Source organism: Schistocerca gregaria, chromosome 3 (assembly GCF_023897955.1).
Source record: "Schistocerca gregaria isolate iqSchGreg1 chromosome 3, iqSchGreg1.2, whole genome shotgun sequence".
Classification (NCBI taxonomy): Eukaryota; Metazoa; Arthropoda; class Insecta; order Orthoptera; family Acrididae; genus Schistocerca; species Schistocerca gregaria.
In genome coordinates this window covers 196,967,412-196,984,440 of record NC_064922.1, presented here as the reverse complement: position 1 = coordinate 196,984,440, position 17,029 = coordinate 196,967,412, and the positions used below count along the sequence as shown (strand labels likewise).

The window sequence follows — 17,029 nt, the reverse complement described above, 5'->3', positions numbered from 1 at the left end:
AACAAAGATTCTAGCTCATTTTTCCTATCCATATATTTTAAGAAATCTACATTAAAATCACCACATTGCTTCTTTTGTCTGACAGGTAGCTCAATAATGCCTCTAGATTTTTCATGAATAGCTGAAAGTTACCTTGAGGGGATCTGTAGATTGTTACAATTACTATAGAAGTATATTGCAGTAGCAACTCACAAGAACGTACTTCAAGGATCTGATATATACAAAACCTATTTGTTTCAATATTTTTGACCTTTGGCCAGTTTTTATATAATTAGCAACTCCTTCTTTTTCCATCTTGAGTCTACATGAATAAGATGCGAATCTGTAATCCCTTAAATTTAACTTATCCATCCCTGCGGTTACATTGTGTTCGGAGTGACACAAAACATCTGTACCTTCAGAGTTTACCCCATTTTCTAAGCGTACAAGAAGCTCATCTATCTGTTTCTTCAATCCTCTAATGTTCTGATGAAATACAGAAATTTATTTCTTTGGATACTGCTACAGACATTATGGCACTGTTCTGTTTTAATCTCTTTCAATACTCTCTGTCTGTAACCTGACTCTAATCTAAAAAGTGTGTCCCTCTGTCTCCAGTAATCACAGATATTTTGTCTTGTGTGCATGTGCCCCCCTTCCCCCTTATATTTTCTGCAAGAAGATCAATTAATCTATCCTTCCCCCTCCTTATTCAGGGGCAGGTCATGACTAATGTAACCCCATCTCCCAATTGCATCAACATGCACTGTGCAGATATAAGGTTTAACCTCACCATGTGTCTATATGGCAAAGATGTCATCAATGTATCTAACCAAACAAGGGTCTGAAGACTTATAGATCCCAGTAAAACCCCCTCCAAGTGACCCATGAAAAGATTGGCATAGGAAGGAGCCATCTGGGTTCCCCTGTTCTTATATCTGCCCCTCAAAGGTGAAGTAGTTTATTAAAATGAGTAGGAAGGATCTCATAGGTTTTTAATCAGGTGAGCACTGACTGGGGAAATGTTCAGAAGCAGACAGACCTTGTACGTGGGTGATGCTAGCAAAGAGAGAGGTGGCATCGGTGGTGATAACCAATGTGGATCTAGGAAATGGTTGGTATCGTTGATATAGGAGGGAATTCTTCCTGCTGTGGGTTGCAAGTGCTGATCAACTAAGGCAGATCAACCAGGATGACTGGGTTTGTGAATCTTAGGAAGAAGGTAAAAGGTGGGAGGTGTGTAGTTTGGGTGTAGTGAGAAGGTATATGGATTCAGGTGTTAGTCCTTATGAGGGCTCAGGTTTTTAGGAGAGACTGCAGGTCAGTTTGAATCACAGGGATTAGATCTTGATGGCAGACCCTGCATGTAGAGGTGTCGGACAGCTGGTGTAGACGTTCACTGACAACTCCTTTTGGTCAAGTACCACAATGCTGGATCCTTTTTCTGCTGGGAGGATAATGATGGAGTCATCAACTTTTAGGGAACATAGAGCCTGGATTTCTGCAAAGGATAGTTAGGGTCATGTTGTAGGGGCCTGAGAAAGGATTGTGAAGCAATGCTGGATGTGATTGAAAATTGGGATTGCATTTGAAGCTGTTCAAAGCAGGGTTCAATGTCAGGTTTGCTGTTGGAAATGTTTTGGGATTGGGTTGCAAACTGATATTTACAGTTGATATTATGCATGAAGGAAAGCAGGTCCTTCATCAAAGCAGCATGATAAAATGCATGTTTAGTGCTGAAAGTGAGACCCTCGGATAATACAGATAATTCAGGAGGGGAAAGTGCTTGAGACAAGAGGGTGAGGACACTGTACTGTTGTGACTGGTTCATGTGATTATGGGTTGTTCTTGGTCTTGGAAACAGTGCTGAAGATTGTGGGATGTTAAGGAGGTTGTCTCAGCTTGGTTTGTAGGAGAGAGGTGGTGGTTAGTGGTGTGGCTGTTTAGGGAGCTGCAGAGGGACAGGAAGGGAAATACCACTGTTCGTGTAATTTAGGAGAAGGTGGGATAGTTTTTTGAGGTGAAGTTTGGCATTTTGTTGCAGTTTGAAGCTGGCTTGGTGGATGATACCATCCAAGGAAACATGAGGGGCAGACACCTGCAGGATTTTGTAGGAGAAGAGAAGTCTGGTTGAATGGAGACTGGCTGATGAGGCATATACAGAGGATAGGCAGAATAATGTGAGCAGTGGTAGTAATGGAATGGTTGTTTTTGATCGTCAACAACACATAAGGCAGGTGTCGTGCTGGACTGTGTGTGTTCATTAAGAACTAGACATCAGTTCAGGTTATTTATGAGTAGTGCACACTTCGTATTTGCATTCAGAGGCCAAGGTTGACGTAAAATGAAGACCAGTGTTCCAAAGAGGGCCCGATTAGCTGGAGCAACAGATTAAAAGTTTCAAGAGCAACTGCTTCAGCAGTCATGACAGCCTACACAAAACATGCAAAGACATCATCGTGTAAACGTAATAGTGGACACAAATCAAAACTAAATGAGGGATCATCGTACACTAACACTAATTGTGTCAAAACAACACAAAACTATGGTGGCTAAAGTGACTGCAGAGCTCAGTAGCTATCTTTGAGACCCTGTATCTGTTGACATTGTCTGCCGAGAACTCCACAAAGCGAATATTCATGAAGGAACTGCTATACAGAAACCATCAGTGATGACAACCAATGCAAAGAAGCGTAAAACATGGTGTCAGGAGCATAAATCCTGGATGACTGATGAGTGGAAACACGTCATATGGTCAGACGAGTCAATGTTTCTGTAACTTCCAACATTGACTGGGTTTGCATCTGGAGAACGCCAAAAGAAGCCTACAATCCTAATTGCTTGATTCCACCTGTTAAGTGTGGAGGTGGAAGTGTAATGGTGTGGGCAGCTATATAATGCTATTCTGGTAGTCCCGTCATTACTCTCTAAGTCCGTGTAACAGCCAACAAGTGTGTGAATGTTTCAGGTGATCAAGTGCACCCCATGATTCAAATGTTTTTCCCCAATAATGATGCCATATTTCAGGACAATAATGCACCCATTCACACAGCCAGCACAATACAATCATGGTATGGGGAACATACAGCTGGACTGCGGCATCTTCCCTGGCCAACACAGTCCCCAGACTTTAAACATGATCAAACTCTTGTGGGCAGTATTGGAGCACTGACTCTGGAGCAGATTTCGGCCTCCGTCGCCACTATGATTTTATAAAAAAAACCTCATGTAAATTGGGCCAATACTTCTTGAGGTCATATTGTGGGAACAGAAAGACAAACATTCATTTTATGTATATATGGATGGGATTATTAATGCCAGTATCCACAATCAGGAAAATTTTGCATCAAGATACTTGTGCCCTGAGTTAGCAGCACAGGAGTTAGAAGAGGTTCTGATCGAAGAGTGGCATAAAATTCCTCTGGAGACTATACCATCAGTATTTGCCAATATTTCAAGAAGAATCAGAGCTGTATTATGGGCAAATGGGGGTACAGCCCCTTATTAATACACCATTTCCAAGTAAGTGCAGGTGTCCACACTATTTTGCCTATTCCCCCCCCCCCCCCCCCCCCCCCAGATGAGCTGGGTAAGAGCAAGAAATTGCTGCATTTTAAACTGTAAAATAGCTTTGTGTAGAGTAGGATTACATCCAGAAATAGGGACTTCCAATGTTAAGCCTTTTGGATGAATTCCAAGGGACAAGCAGGTTTCAAGAAACAGAATTTGCAGCCTTAGTTTTGATAGTGCTAAAGCATGTTTTCGAAAAGAATGGGTGTAGTATGTGATGGGATTCATCAACAGAAGTTGAGGACAGTTTGGAGTGTTAGAAATCATGGGAGTCATCAAAAAGATATACAGTGCATGGATAAAAGATTGAAAAATGGAGGAAAAGCAAAGAAAAAATTTAGAAAAAATTGAAAATTTTTTACAAATATTTTGAGATTAGACAGTGGTTAACAATAGGTAATGAGTGGAGAAGAATTTCTCACTAGTAAAGTGTCTATATGATATGAAAAAAAATGATTGAAAAAGAAAATAAAAATCCATTGGGAAAGTCGTAAAAAGAGACAACATTTTGAAAACCGGGTAAAGAGAAAGAGAAATCCGTATGAGAAAATATAAAATAAGTATGTAAACCTTCCTACTATGTTGGCTGCACTTCATACCCCTGTAATCATTGTTGTTACAACTGCCTCATGGTCACTGATACCAGTTTCAATATGAACATCCTCAAAGGGGTAAGAACTACTTGTTCAGCTGGCCGCTGTGGTTGAGCGGTTCTAGGCACTTCAGTCCGGAAGCACGTGGCTGCTCCGGACGCACGTTTGAATCCTGCCTTGGGTGTGGATGTTTGTGATGTCCTTAGGTTAGATAGGTTTAAGTAGTTCTAAGTATAGGGAACTGATGACTTCAGATGTTAAGTCCCATAGTGCTTATAGCCATTTGAACAATTTGATTTTGACTACATATTTGCAATATTTTTTAATATGTTTTTTAGACTAAAAGTAAAACTCAGCTTGCCCTTTTCTGACGTGATATTATGTGAACTGTGGACAAAGGGCAACAGGCAAATTCCATATTCCTAGATTTCTGGGAAGTGTTTAACACAATGCGCTACTGAATAATGTTAATGAAGGGTTTAGGTTCCCAGATCTGTGTGTTGTTCAAAGACTTCCTAAGTAACAGACTTGTTAAGTAATTGTCCTGGACAGCAAGTGTTCATCAGAGGCTGGAGTGTTGTCAGGAGCGCCCCACAGAAGTGTGATGCTCACACAGCAGTGGTATTTTTGATTAAGCTACACACACTCCCAGTTTGTTCTACACTCCTGGAAATTGAAATAAGAACACCGTGAATTCATTGTCCCAGGAAGGGGAAACTTTATTGACACATTCCTGGGGTCAGATACATCACATGATCACACTGACAGAACCACAGGCACATAGACACAGGCAACAGAGCATGCACAATGTCGGCACTAGTACAGTGTATATCCACCTTTTGCAGCAATGCAGGCTGCTATTCTCCCATGGAGACGATCGTAGAGATTCTGGATGTAGTCCTGTGGAACGGCTTGCCATGCCATTTCCACCTGGCGCCTCAGTTGGACCAGCGTTCGTGCTGGACGTGCAGACCGCGTGAGACGACGCTTCATCCAGTCCCAAACATGCTCAATGGGGGACAGATCCGGAGATCTTGCTGGCCAGGGTAGTTGACTTACACCTTCTAGAGCACGTTGGGTGGCACGGGATACATGCGGACGTGCATTGTCCTGTTGGAACAGCAAGTTCCCTTGCCGGTCTAGGAATGGTAGAACGATGGATTCGATGACGGTTTGGATGTACCGTGCACTATTCAGTGTCCCCTCGACGATCACCAGAGGTGTACGGCCAGTGTAGGAGATCGCTCCCCACACCATGATGCCGGGTGTTGGCCCTGTGTGCCTCGGTTGTATGCAGTCCTGATTGTGGCGCTCACCTGCACGGCGCCAAACACGCATACGACCATCATTGGCACCAAGGCAGAAGCGACTCTCATCGCTGAAGACGACACGTCTCCATTCGTCCCTCCATTCACGCCTGTCGCGACACCACTGGAGGCGGACTGCACGATGTTGGGGCGTGAGCGGAAGACGGCCTAACGGTGTGCGGGACCGTAGCCCAGCTTCATGGAGACGGTTGCAAATGGTCCTCGCCGATACCCCAGGAGCAACAGTGTCCCTAATTTGCTGGGAAGTGGCAGTGCGGTCCCCTACGGCTCTGCGTAGGATCCTACGGTCTTGGCGTGCATCCGTGCGTCGCTGCGGTCCGGTCCCTGGTCGACGGGCACGTGCACCTTCCGCCGACCACTGGCGACAAAATCGATGTACTGTGGAGACCTCACGCCCCACGTGTTGAGCAATTCGGCGGTACGTCCACCCGGCCTCCTGCATGCCCACTTTACGCCCTCGCTCAAAGTCCGTCAACTGCACATACGGTTGACGTCCACGCTGTCGTGGCATGCTACCAGTGTTAAAGACTACGATGGAGCTCTGTATGCCACGGCAAACTGGCTGACACTGACGGCGGCGGTGCACAAATGCTGCACAGCTAGCGCCATTCGCTGGCCAACACCGCGATTCCTGGTGTGTCCGCTGTGCCGTGCGTGTGATCATTGCTTGTACAGCCCTCTCGCAGTGTCCGGAGCAAGTATGGTGGGTCTGACACACCGGTGTCAATGTGTTCTTCTTTCCATTTTCAGGAGTGTAAATGGCAAGCACCTCAGGGAGCTCAATATTTGTTTGCTGGATACATGCTTGGTGAACCCCAGTTTCCTGACCCTGCTGCAGTTGAATCACACCAGACTTGTGTAACCGTAAGCCGTGGGTGTGCTTCGGTTATCACATTGCAGTGTTGCTGTGGAACATTGTGTCACAGGGGATGGGGATGTTGATTTAACTGCCCAGATCATGAGGATGGTAAAGTGTGTGTGTGTGTGTGTGTGTGTGTGTGTGTGTGTGTGTGTGTGTGTGTGTGTGTGTGTGTGTTGCGTGCCCATCATGTTGATGGGATGCATGGCTGTTGATGCAGATCAGTCGTTATGTTGATAAAATATTATGTGCTATATTTGTGTCAGTTTGTATGCAGCATTTGGCCTGATCTTGTATCTAGATAACATATGAAAAGAAAATAGTAAAAAAAATAGATTGAAGATTGATAGTGGGCAAACTCCAGGGAACCTGCCACACATCTGTTGTACAAGGGTTATGCAGGCAAGTGGAGCTCTGGGTGGATGCTTACTTCCCTAGCTGCTCGTGGGCTCTCCATGAAGCCTAAATCCCTTTTTTTGTACTCCCAGTGTTCTCTTGGGCAGTATTAACATCCAAACCTCATAGAGACCTCATGTGACTGGTCCACCTTTTTCAGAATTTTTGGTCCCCCTTTGGGGTTTGACATCCCCTTCTAAATTTTCTCTCTGCAGTGTGATCTTTCTATCTTTTCCATCTTTTGCTCAATGCTGCTGTCCTTTAGCACTAAATATCCAATGCGACAGCCAGTCCATTTGGTGGGGTTGTTACCCACCCTTTTTGTTGATCTCCATAATGACACAGGGATCACAATTCTGATACATGAGCTGCTGCCTCCTTGTGTATGCCTAGGAGTGGTTGCTTGTCATTCTGGAGTATTTGAACTCCAGGCAACAGCTACCATGCCAGACGGTCTTTCTTCTGATCCTACAGTCTCCCCTTTATTAACTGCCCACTGGGAGGAGGGCCAGACTTGCTGGAAAATTTTTCCACACTACCTGGGCAGCACCAGCACTGATGAGAGCACTTTCACTGCCACCAAGCTGTTAGTTTTCATGGAAACAATCAAAGACTAGTTTGGCAGCATTAACTCACCGAGTAAGATGCAGTCTGGTTCACCATTGATCAGAACTACTTCTCCCATTCAGTCTGTAACCTTCATGTCTTTGACCATCGTGGTGACATTCCTGTGTCTATTACTCATCAGAGGTCTTTGAATGTGGTTCAGGGAGTAATTTTTCAGAGAGACTTCATCCTCAAAACTGATGAGGAACTCTGGGCCAATCTGCTCCCTCCTGATTTTCATTCACCAGTTCCTCTCCCACTGGATGTGGCAACATTCTCAGCTCTTTTCAGACCCAGGAGAATGGCATTCCACAGGGCTCCGTATTAACTGTCCTTCCTTCTCTTATTGCTATTAATTGACTCATGGTCTCCATCAGACTTGGTTAACCATGCTCTGTATGTGGATGATTTCTGTGTCTGGGCTAGATCCCACTTGATGTTCTCTTTGGGATGACAGCTCCAGGGTGTTATCCAGTGCTCTTCCATGTCAACATACTTGCACAATTTTTAATTTATCCCCCCCCCCCCCCCATGCAGTTCCATTTCTTAGAGCTTTTCGACAACAAGCTTACTTGTTTGTGTTATAACTTCAAGTTGAACAAATATATTTCAAAGAAGACGCAATACCTGAAAGTCACAGATCAAGTAAACAGAGTAAGACGTGTGTACACTTTAACAGTCAAATCATAACTGAGTCTGAGTCTAGCACCCGCTGGCTGGCTGGCTGCTTAGGTGGCGTTGCTGCTGCATGGCTGGCAGACAGCGGCGCATGTAGAGGACACGCGTAACTGTGCGGCGTCACTTTGGAAGATCGACGAGTCATAACAGTTTGCTCTGTATCCACCTTCTGAAGATTGACTGTCTCTGTAAACACAATGTCCTTCACTTCCTTGCCCACAGCTCTTGGGGTGTGGATTGTATGTCTCTTCTCCACTTTTCTCAAGCGTCAATTCTGTCCCATCTGAGCTATAGTTGTCAAGTTTAACACTCAGCTGCCCCTTCGCCACTGCTCCTCTTCTACTTGGACCACCATCCTTGTATCCATTTGGCCACCGGTGCCTTTGCAGTAGCCATGTAGGTAGTGATCTGGTTGGTGTTGGGATTCCTCACCCCCCCCCCCCCTCCCTCCCTCTCCCTTTCAGTTTTGTGGTCCCAGCTCCTGGTTTCTATGCTATCACCACACACTCTTTCCCTTCTTTCCATTCTTGCCCCTCGTATTCTATTCTTTTCATGAGTTTGGGATGTTGCCTGACTGCTGCCTGCTTTTGCGTGTTTTTACCAGTTGGGCACCATCTTCCCACTTTATGCTGTTACCCAAGTACGCTGCTGAACACATCCCCTTGGTTAGTTCCTTGCTTCCAGATTTGGATGGATCTCTTTCGGGGTCCAAAACTCTCCATTGTTCCGATGGTGGTGTGTTGTTTGTTCTGCCCGCTCCTACAGAGGTTTCAGTATGCTATTGTATTTTACACTGACGGTAGTAAATCCACCGATCATGAGGGATATGCCTATCAAGTGTGCGGTGTTTAACGCAGAACTGATTGCCATCTGTGGGGCCCTCTGCTTTATTAAATGGTCCTCTGTCACATGTGTTTTGTTGTGTAAAGACTGTATTGGTGGTCTTCTGGCTGTTGTCCTGTGCTCTTCCTGCCACCCCTTGGTGTCTGCCATTTCACGACCTTCTCACCCATCTTGACCGTGCTGCTTGTTTGGTTGATTTCCTTAGTGTTCCTGACCATGCGGATATCTCAGGTAATGAGCTTGGCTTGCCAACTGTCTGGTTGGATGGGTGGGTGGGGGGTGGATGGGTGTCACGTATCCTCTGCTCTCCTTGGCTCTGCAGGTGGATTTCTGGCTTTATTTCAAATTCCTTTTTGCTCAGTCATGAGCTGACTCTTGGCTAATATACTTCGCATGATCAAAGGGGCTCCAACAACATGGTGTTCTTCCTTCAGCCTCTCTCAGCGAGGATCCGTCATCCTCTGCCGTCTTTGTATTGACCATACCAGGTTGATACAGAGTTTTTTTTACTCCATAATGAACTGCCGATTCCCCCCCCCCCCCCCCTCCCCCCTTTCTCGCACCACTTCCCTTGTAGTTGCGGAACTGCCTCATAGTGATCTATATTTTGCTAGACTGCCTTCACCTTTTATACCTTTGCCAGGTGTTACTGTGAGGTTGGTCCCAGCAGAGGTTCGAGTCGTCCTCCCTCGGGCATGGGTGTGTGTGCTTGTCCTTAGGATAATTTAGGTTTAGTAGTGTGTAAGCTTAGGGACTGATGACTGTAGCAGTTAATCCCATAAGATTTCACTCACATTTTGAACATTTTTGTACCAGGTGTTAGCAGATGATCTTTGCATGATGTCTGTCCTCAGTTTTCTTCAGGAAAATGGATTGTCATCTTGGATTTAAGTGCCTGAATTTCCTTCCAGGCTTGTGAGTCACTCAGTTAGCATGGTGGTTTTTGGAGGCCTTTGGTGTTGCTTCCACAATGGCCAGGTTCCCCCCCCCCCCCCCCCCTCCCCCTGCTTCCCAGCCCCCTCCCCCCAAATTTCTACATTTTTTCAGGTCAATTGTACCAGTTTGTCTCCCCCTTTTCTTGTGTCTTCTTCCCCTGGTGTTGTCACGGTCCTGTTTTTTTTACTCTTCCTGTTGCTCTGACATACTGCTTGCCTCTTTGTTTGCCAGTTTTCCTTTCCCATTGACTGGACTGCTGTTTGTGTTGTTCCTTCCTTAGTTTCTGCCACATTAGATCATGTGACATGATTACCTCATTGTTTTGTCCCTTCTCCCTTCCCCTCCTCTTCACCTCCCCCCCCCCCCCCCCCCAGTCATCCAGCCAACTAATTCCTGCAAAGTCAACCTGGAGCAGCTGCATTTAAACCTACCCATAGCCAGCCAGTGGTGACTGGCCAGCTGAGCAACTTAGCTGCACCCGGTCTTTGTGAGCTTCAGTCTTGGAGTCTGCTTTGTAACTATTTTGCCACTGCCTCTACCACTGCCATGGTTGAGCCACAATCCAAGGACCACTGCCTGACCACCTAGGCCTTGGTGACTAACACACTACCACCACATCTAGAAGGCTGTATCTGCCACTGGAGTTTGCCAGCTGTCTGCTACTGCTCTCCAGTCTTCGGTCCAGAGTTAGACTGGGGGGCAGTGCTACATCCTGATGCATTGGAGAAGACAGCTGCATTACCTCGTATGCGTAGCAGGGCCACATCCTACCATGGCTACCACTGTCAAATCTGCTCTCGATGAAGTGGCTACACCAGTTCAGAGCACCACCGCCGTAGTAGTGTATCTACCCTACACTCTTTGTCTACCGTGTCTGCCACTACTAGTTGGAATATTACAAGCCAGACATGATGGCATACTCAGATGACTATCCAGGTTGAATGAATTAATACAGGACTGTTTATGTTCACTGTTCGTTTCTCTACACCTGCCCACAATGTCACACCCATCTCCCAGGCCATCTACGAACCCATAGTGTCTAGGTGGCAGGGCCATCTTGAGCGCCAGGACAACTGCTGTTCCATCCACTACATTTTGGTGCCCAAAGAGGAACATGTATGCATTTTGCTGCACCGGTAAACATCCATACCACATGATGGTATTTTTTAATTTCTCTAGCGCATAGCACTGACAATGACAAATTACTTCCATAACATAACATAACATCAAGGAGCCCACATTCGTACTTCATAAAGAAACTACAGACAGTGCAGTTAGACTATAGCTCAAATATGTAGTTAGATATGTTCCTTGCTCCAAATTGAAGAGATTCTCAGGTGTGTAGAACATGTCAGAAACTGAAAAAAATAAAAAGTAGATATGTATTTACAAAAAGAGAGGTGTGGACATGCTTATGCTTCTTCTGGAGCTCTTAAGGGAAATGGTCACAGTGGAAGTGGAACAATTAAAAAATATGAAACATTTTTTCATAAAAAATGACAACTGAGAAAAATATAACTGCCTGTTTTCTATGCAGGAATTGGAAAAGACCTTACATGGTTCTAAGGATACATAATGGGACCAGATGATTTATAATTTGTTGTGTCATCCGTGTAAGTGGTTGAAAGAAATGCTCCTTGATTTTTCCAGCTGCATATCATTACTACATCTATAACCAGACTCGTGGAGGAAAACCTCATAAAACCAGAAAATAGTGTATCCACTGGCAGTTACCATAGTGTTGCGCCCAGAAGCTAAGTAGAAAAGGTCCTCGAATTGATTATAAACAACCACCTAATGTTGATGTTGGGAAGAAACTCATTAAATGCTTCCAATGTGGATTCAGAAAATATTGTTCCATTGTAGATAACCTAACTTTGCTGGAGGTAACTTTACAGGAAGCTTTGCTACCAAAGAGCACATTATAGGTATACTAGTGACTAGCTCCAACTTCACCTGGTGGCAGTATGTATCTGTGGCTGGATAACTTGGCTGTTATTGCAGTAATAAATTTTATGCATATGCTTTCCTCATGGATCTCTGTCAGTGAAAACCATATAAAAATTCTGTGACTGATATAAAAAAAGCTTGTGGAGGTACAACATACTCAGCCAGCTTTACAACTGAGGCGCTCTTGGAATTTTTCGTTGCAGAGCAGTCATTTCTGTATTTAAATTAAGAGATGCTCCCAGTCAGTTTTGTGTAAGAAAAGGTGTCTCTCAAAGGAGCAGTTTAAGTTTCACCCTCTATTCCAGCACTGCAAACAGCATAACTGATACAGTGAAGAGTTCAGTGAAGACTTTGTTGTTGTTAATTTACCCACATCCTGTCAACTTTGGTTGTCCCTACAGAGATTGGGGGGCTGGGGGGGGGGGGGGGGGTGGGAGGGACTGGGCACAAAGAACAGGTTTTAAGTTCTAAATTAAAAAAAATTGTGTAAATTGTAATCATATCTGTCAGATTTTTAATGAAACAGAAGTGCATTCTAATGGAAACATTCTCGATTGTAATCGGTCTGTTAGTTTCCTGGGTCTGATGTCTAATCCAAAGCTCATGTGGCTACCACACATGCAGAATGGTAAAGCAAGAACACACATTTGAAAATGTCTCAGTGTTAGGCGTGGGGTGGGGACAGGTCTTGTGTACAATTTCCTAAAGTATTCATCCTTTCCCATAGATCTAATTGTATGCCATTTATAGTTCAACCCCAAATTAAAGTTAAAGATGCTGGTTGCAATATGCCGTGCAGGTATCAGACTGCTGCGAGGCCTTACAAAGTAACATATCTTTAAAGTTAAGTTAATCAGAGAGCCTCCACTGTCAATCATTGTTCACCTCCAGCAGAACAACTATTTCTAAACAACTGCACACAAGCAGTGGTCACTAGGGATTTGGGTAAAACAACTTGTGACAGAGACTGACATAACAGACACAAAGGTTCACTCACAGTGTTGGAGGAAGCATCAGAATTGGGTACAACAATATGAATGAGAAAGAATCTATCAGCTTACATTCCTTGCTATCTTACATGAACATTGTAATCACACCATGGACTATACTGATGGCTCCAAGCAAGAGGAGTTAGTGGCTTTTCCATTGTTTTGTCAGACAACTTCCCAATGGTTTGCCCACCAGGAGGAATTCATTGCGTTTGATGCTGAACTATATGTGATAATGATTGCCCTCAGACAGAAGAAATGTGCTTATACAAAGACATTCCTCATCTGCTGTGCTTACCAGTGTGCCATACAGGCCATCTAGAGAATCTGTTTGGCAGGAAATATTGTCCAGATCATCCAGGGTATCCAGTTTTCTAAGGATACAGACATGTCATTCGGTTGGGCACCAGGGCATATCAGAATTCACTGTAAAAATGTCACAGATGCAGCAGCGAAGCAGGCTTGTGATGAGAATTTAGTAACATCATGCAAGGTTCCGCTGTTTTATGTTACCAAGCAAGGTGGTGCAATGGTTAAGACACTGGACTTGTATTCAGGAAGCTGGTTGTCCAAATACCATTATGGCCATCCAGATTTAGGTTTTCTGTGATTTTTCTGTGGCTGGTTAAGATGAATGCAGTGGAGGTTCCTATGAAATGGGACAATCAATTTCCTTCCCATACTTTCCCAATCCAAGCTTGTACTCATGAAGAGAACAAGGCAAGTACCATCGTCTGATTTCCCAGGAACTTCTTTCTGTGGAAGAGGCATCAAAATAACTGAACATGTAGTGGCTTACCTGTAGATACTCGACCATTTCGGAAAAATTGTCAGTCAAAGTTTTTGAGGTATTTTCGAGATCTTTTATGCATCTTTTAGTGCACAGTATCCTCAGAGGAAGTGGTGGCTCATTGGATAATGCCACATCTTCTTAATTTTATACTCTGTGTGAAACCCGATTACTGTTTTTATTTATTTTTATTTTATTTTTATTGTTTTCATCTATTTACCCATGTCTGTAGAAGATTACTACATGAATGTTTCTTATCAAATTAGGGGACATGAAGGTGTTACATTAATTGCAAAATTGTGGGGCACACGTGTGTGTGTGTGTGTGTGTGTGTGTGTGTGTGTGTGTGTGTGTTACATTGAGGAGCTACAATCTTTTTAAATTCTTATATTCTGATATTTCATTCTTATATTTTATTCATATATTTGTTCTTCGGGAAGATTTGATGCAATCCCATAGATGATGCTAATCATAGAAACATTCGAAACACAGATATTTTAAACGTCTTGAACATCAGATGAAGGCAGCCCACATGAAAGCATCTTTGCCATACTGACATTTCCTTGTATGAATCTCACTTGGGAAAGAAATGCTGTTAATATTGGTGAAGATTTCGCGGGTTGGCAATAGTTTCATAGCAAACTAAGCATAACGGATCACTTTTCTGAAGACTGACTCTTGCAGCTGATTATGAATCAAGAAATACTACAGGAATATCACTGAAAACTATTCCAGATAATTTTCTCATTCTTTTTTTTAAATTCATACATCTGGCATACGATTGGTGGACGAATGACAACCTTACTCAAAATACACAGGAAAACATTCGACTAGCAATCTTGTGCAGCATGGCTATATAAATGAAAAACAAAAATGAAAGTAATAATCGGGTTTCAAACATGGGATGCAAAATTTAGAAACCATGACACAACCACTGTGCCACCGTTTCGTATTAGGATATTGTGTGTTAAAAGACACACAAAGTACTTCAAAAGCTTTTAATGTCGTTATTTTCAGAAACGGTTGAGTGTCTACATATAAGCTGACGTGTATTTGCTTATTTTGACCTCTCTCCCACTGAGCAAAGTTTCTGGGAAATAGGGTTATGTACTTGTAGTGTTCTCTTCATCATCTCTAATGGCTTTGTTGATGGGACACTAAACCCAATCTTCTTACATTCCTGTTTGTTATGTGAATGGCAAGGGCAATCATAAGTATGTACAAAAAGAGAGTGGTTGGAAATTGGTGAAAATAAATTTTTGACACTTAAACCAACCGCTAGACCATGCTGTATTTCCATAAATCCACTCAGACAAGAAGAGTGGGTTTAAAGTGCCATTCAGACCGGCTGACAGTGGTACCAAACAGTACTTCAAATCCCCTAACACTTTGCTGACAGGGCAGTGATAATGATGATCTAATCTCCAATTGCGTCTACTTGATTGACTCCAAATGTTTGATGATTTGATGTGCAAAGCACATTAGTTGAAATATCTTTAGAGTTTTAGTGAATACGAGAAGTTCATCCTTCTTATTTAACTGACTTCGTAAGTTTTTGTTAAGTACTCCAAATGTATTTTAAATTTTACCTTTTGTGCTGTCCAAGCTCTCTTCATTTTCCCACATATGTCTGGTACTTTGTCGATGGTCATTGTGCAGCTTTTCCTTTTCAAAACATTGGTCCTAGGAAAGGTCCAATGAAAATGTTGGAAATCATTGATACTGGACAGACATTGGTCATTTTATATTGAATGCATGTGGAAATTAGTAGTGCAAATAACCCCGTACCAGAAACATTCATATGCATGATTTTAGAGCTTGTCAGAACATAAGTTTTGGTTTCACATTTTGAATAATTCTTAGTATATGTAGTGGTTCAAGCTTTATTTGTACACAGAATTTCTAATTGTTTTTATCTAGGTCTGAGTTTTGCTTACATGCTGCACTAACACACATAAAGAACTGTGCTTACCTATGTATACGTTAGGTGTGAATAGCCGCACTAGTGTCAATTTTCTTGTAATACAAGTGTAGAGTTAACATCTCTGCACTGTGTCTTGGAAAGCTCTTGTGTTATTTTGAATTTCTGTTTGGTGCAACTCATACATAATTTTTTTTTTTTTTTTTGCAAGTTACATGTGATACAGAACTCACGTCTGCAGTGAACTCAACATTATATCGCAATGTTACATTTTTTTTTATTGTGAAATAAAAGTAAAAATTCAAAGAAAATTATTTTAGTTTTACTTATAGAGTTTTTTCTGTACTATGGATATTTTATTTGCCCATGAGTGGAGATTGTGGGAGCTGCCATAGAAAACTAAGTAAGGGGAAGCATTGTGGGAGTTGTAGCAATGGATTCATTGGGAAGGGTGTGGTGGGGAGAATTCTGGATAGATCTTCCCTTGGAATTGAAAAATATGCAACAGGAACAGTTTAATAGAGGAGCAGGAAAGAAAGATCTGTGCTCTTCAGGCACTTTTGAAAGCAGCTATGGGAGAGATAGTAGACGACGAAGGAAGGTAGTGGGAACTAGCAGTTGGTGGGAAGACTAGCAGGAGGAGGATGCCGTCTGACAGTTTTGTTGTATGTACCAATAACAGGTTTCAACTGCCAGAGTTAAGAGGAGAGGAACCTTGAGATGGCATAGGAGTAGGAAATTGGCAGCAGACTCTGCCTGTGAGTAGAAAGGCTAGGAATAACATTAATGTTCTGAAGAAGACAGTAATGCTGCTACATAGCAATCATGGCAGGTGTGTAGGCCCTCAATTTCAGCAAAATTTTTCACAGGACATGGTCACACTTTTTTGGGCTATTTCATGTTGACTCACTACTCCTACCCCCATCTCCCCCCCTCCCCCTCCCCTCCCCCTCTTCCCCTCCCCCTCCCCTCCCTTCCACCCCCCCTCCCCTTACACACACACACACACACACACACACACACACACACACACACACACACACACACACACACGGCCTTGTTTTCTTATCATATGGCAGCCAGAAACTTCAGCATCTTTCCTCAAATGAAGAAACTGTTGCATGGCAGACATTTTCAGAGAGACAAGAAGTTGATTTTTTTACTTAATATGTTTGCTGAACAGCCAAAATGCAGACACCTACAATTGTAGCCCTCACCAAGTCATCCATTTTTGGAAAAAATGTATTACATTAAAAGGTAAATTGTAGAGAAGGACAGACACCAAGTTTCATGGTCACAGCTTGATGTTTTTTGAGGAGATAATTAATACTACGAAGTTGTATAGAGAAATGTTTTGTTTCTGGAGAGATCCTCTGGACAGAAGATTTTCAAAGTTCATGTATGTAGATAAAATGACAGGCTTCTCTTCCACGGCAATGTGAAAGTTGAAGGAAGCTTGTCTCTGAATGCATACTGCTCTTTGATAATGTGAAAGAAGAATCAGTTGTCACATGTTGTCAAGTCTGTGATGTCATCATGCAACAAGGTTGGATAGAGAATGTAGCTCTAACAAAAGCTCCTTAAGTCAAAT

The 17,029-nt window shown here is 43.2% G+C and overlaps 1 protein-coding gene across 1 annotated transcript in view; it reads left to right on the top strand.

Annotated features, from left to right (window-relative positions):
• Positions 1-17,029, top strand: part of LOC126355755 (origin recognition complex subunit 2) — a 95,160-nt gene that overhangs the window by 12,636 nt on the left and 65,495 nt on the right. The window lies entirely within an intron of this gene.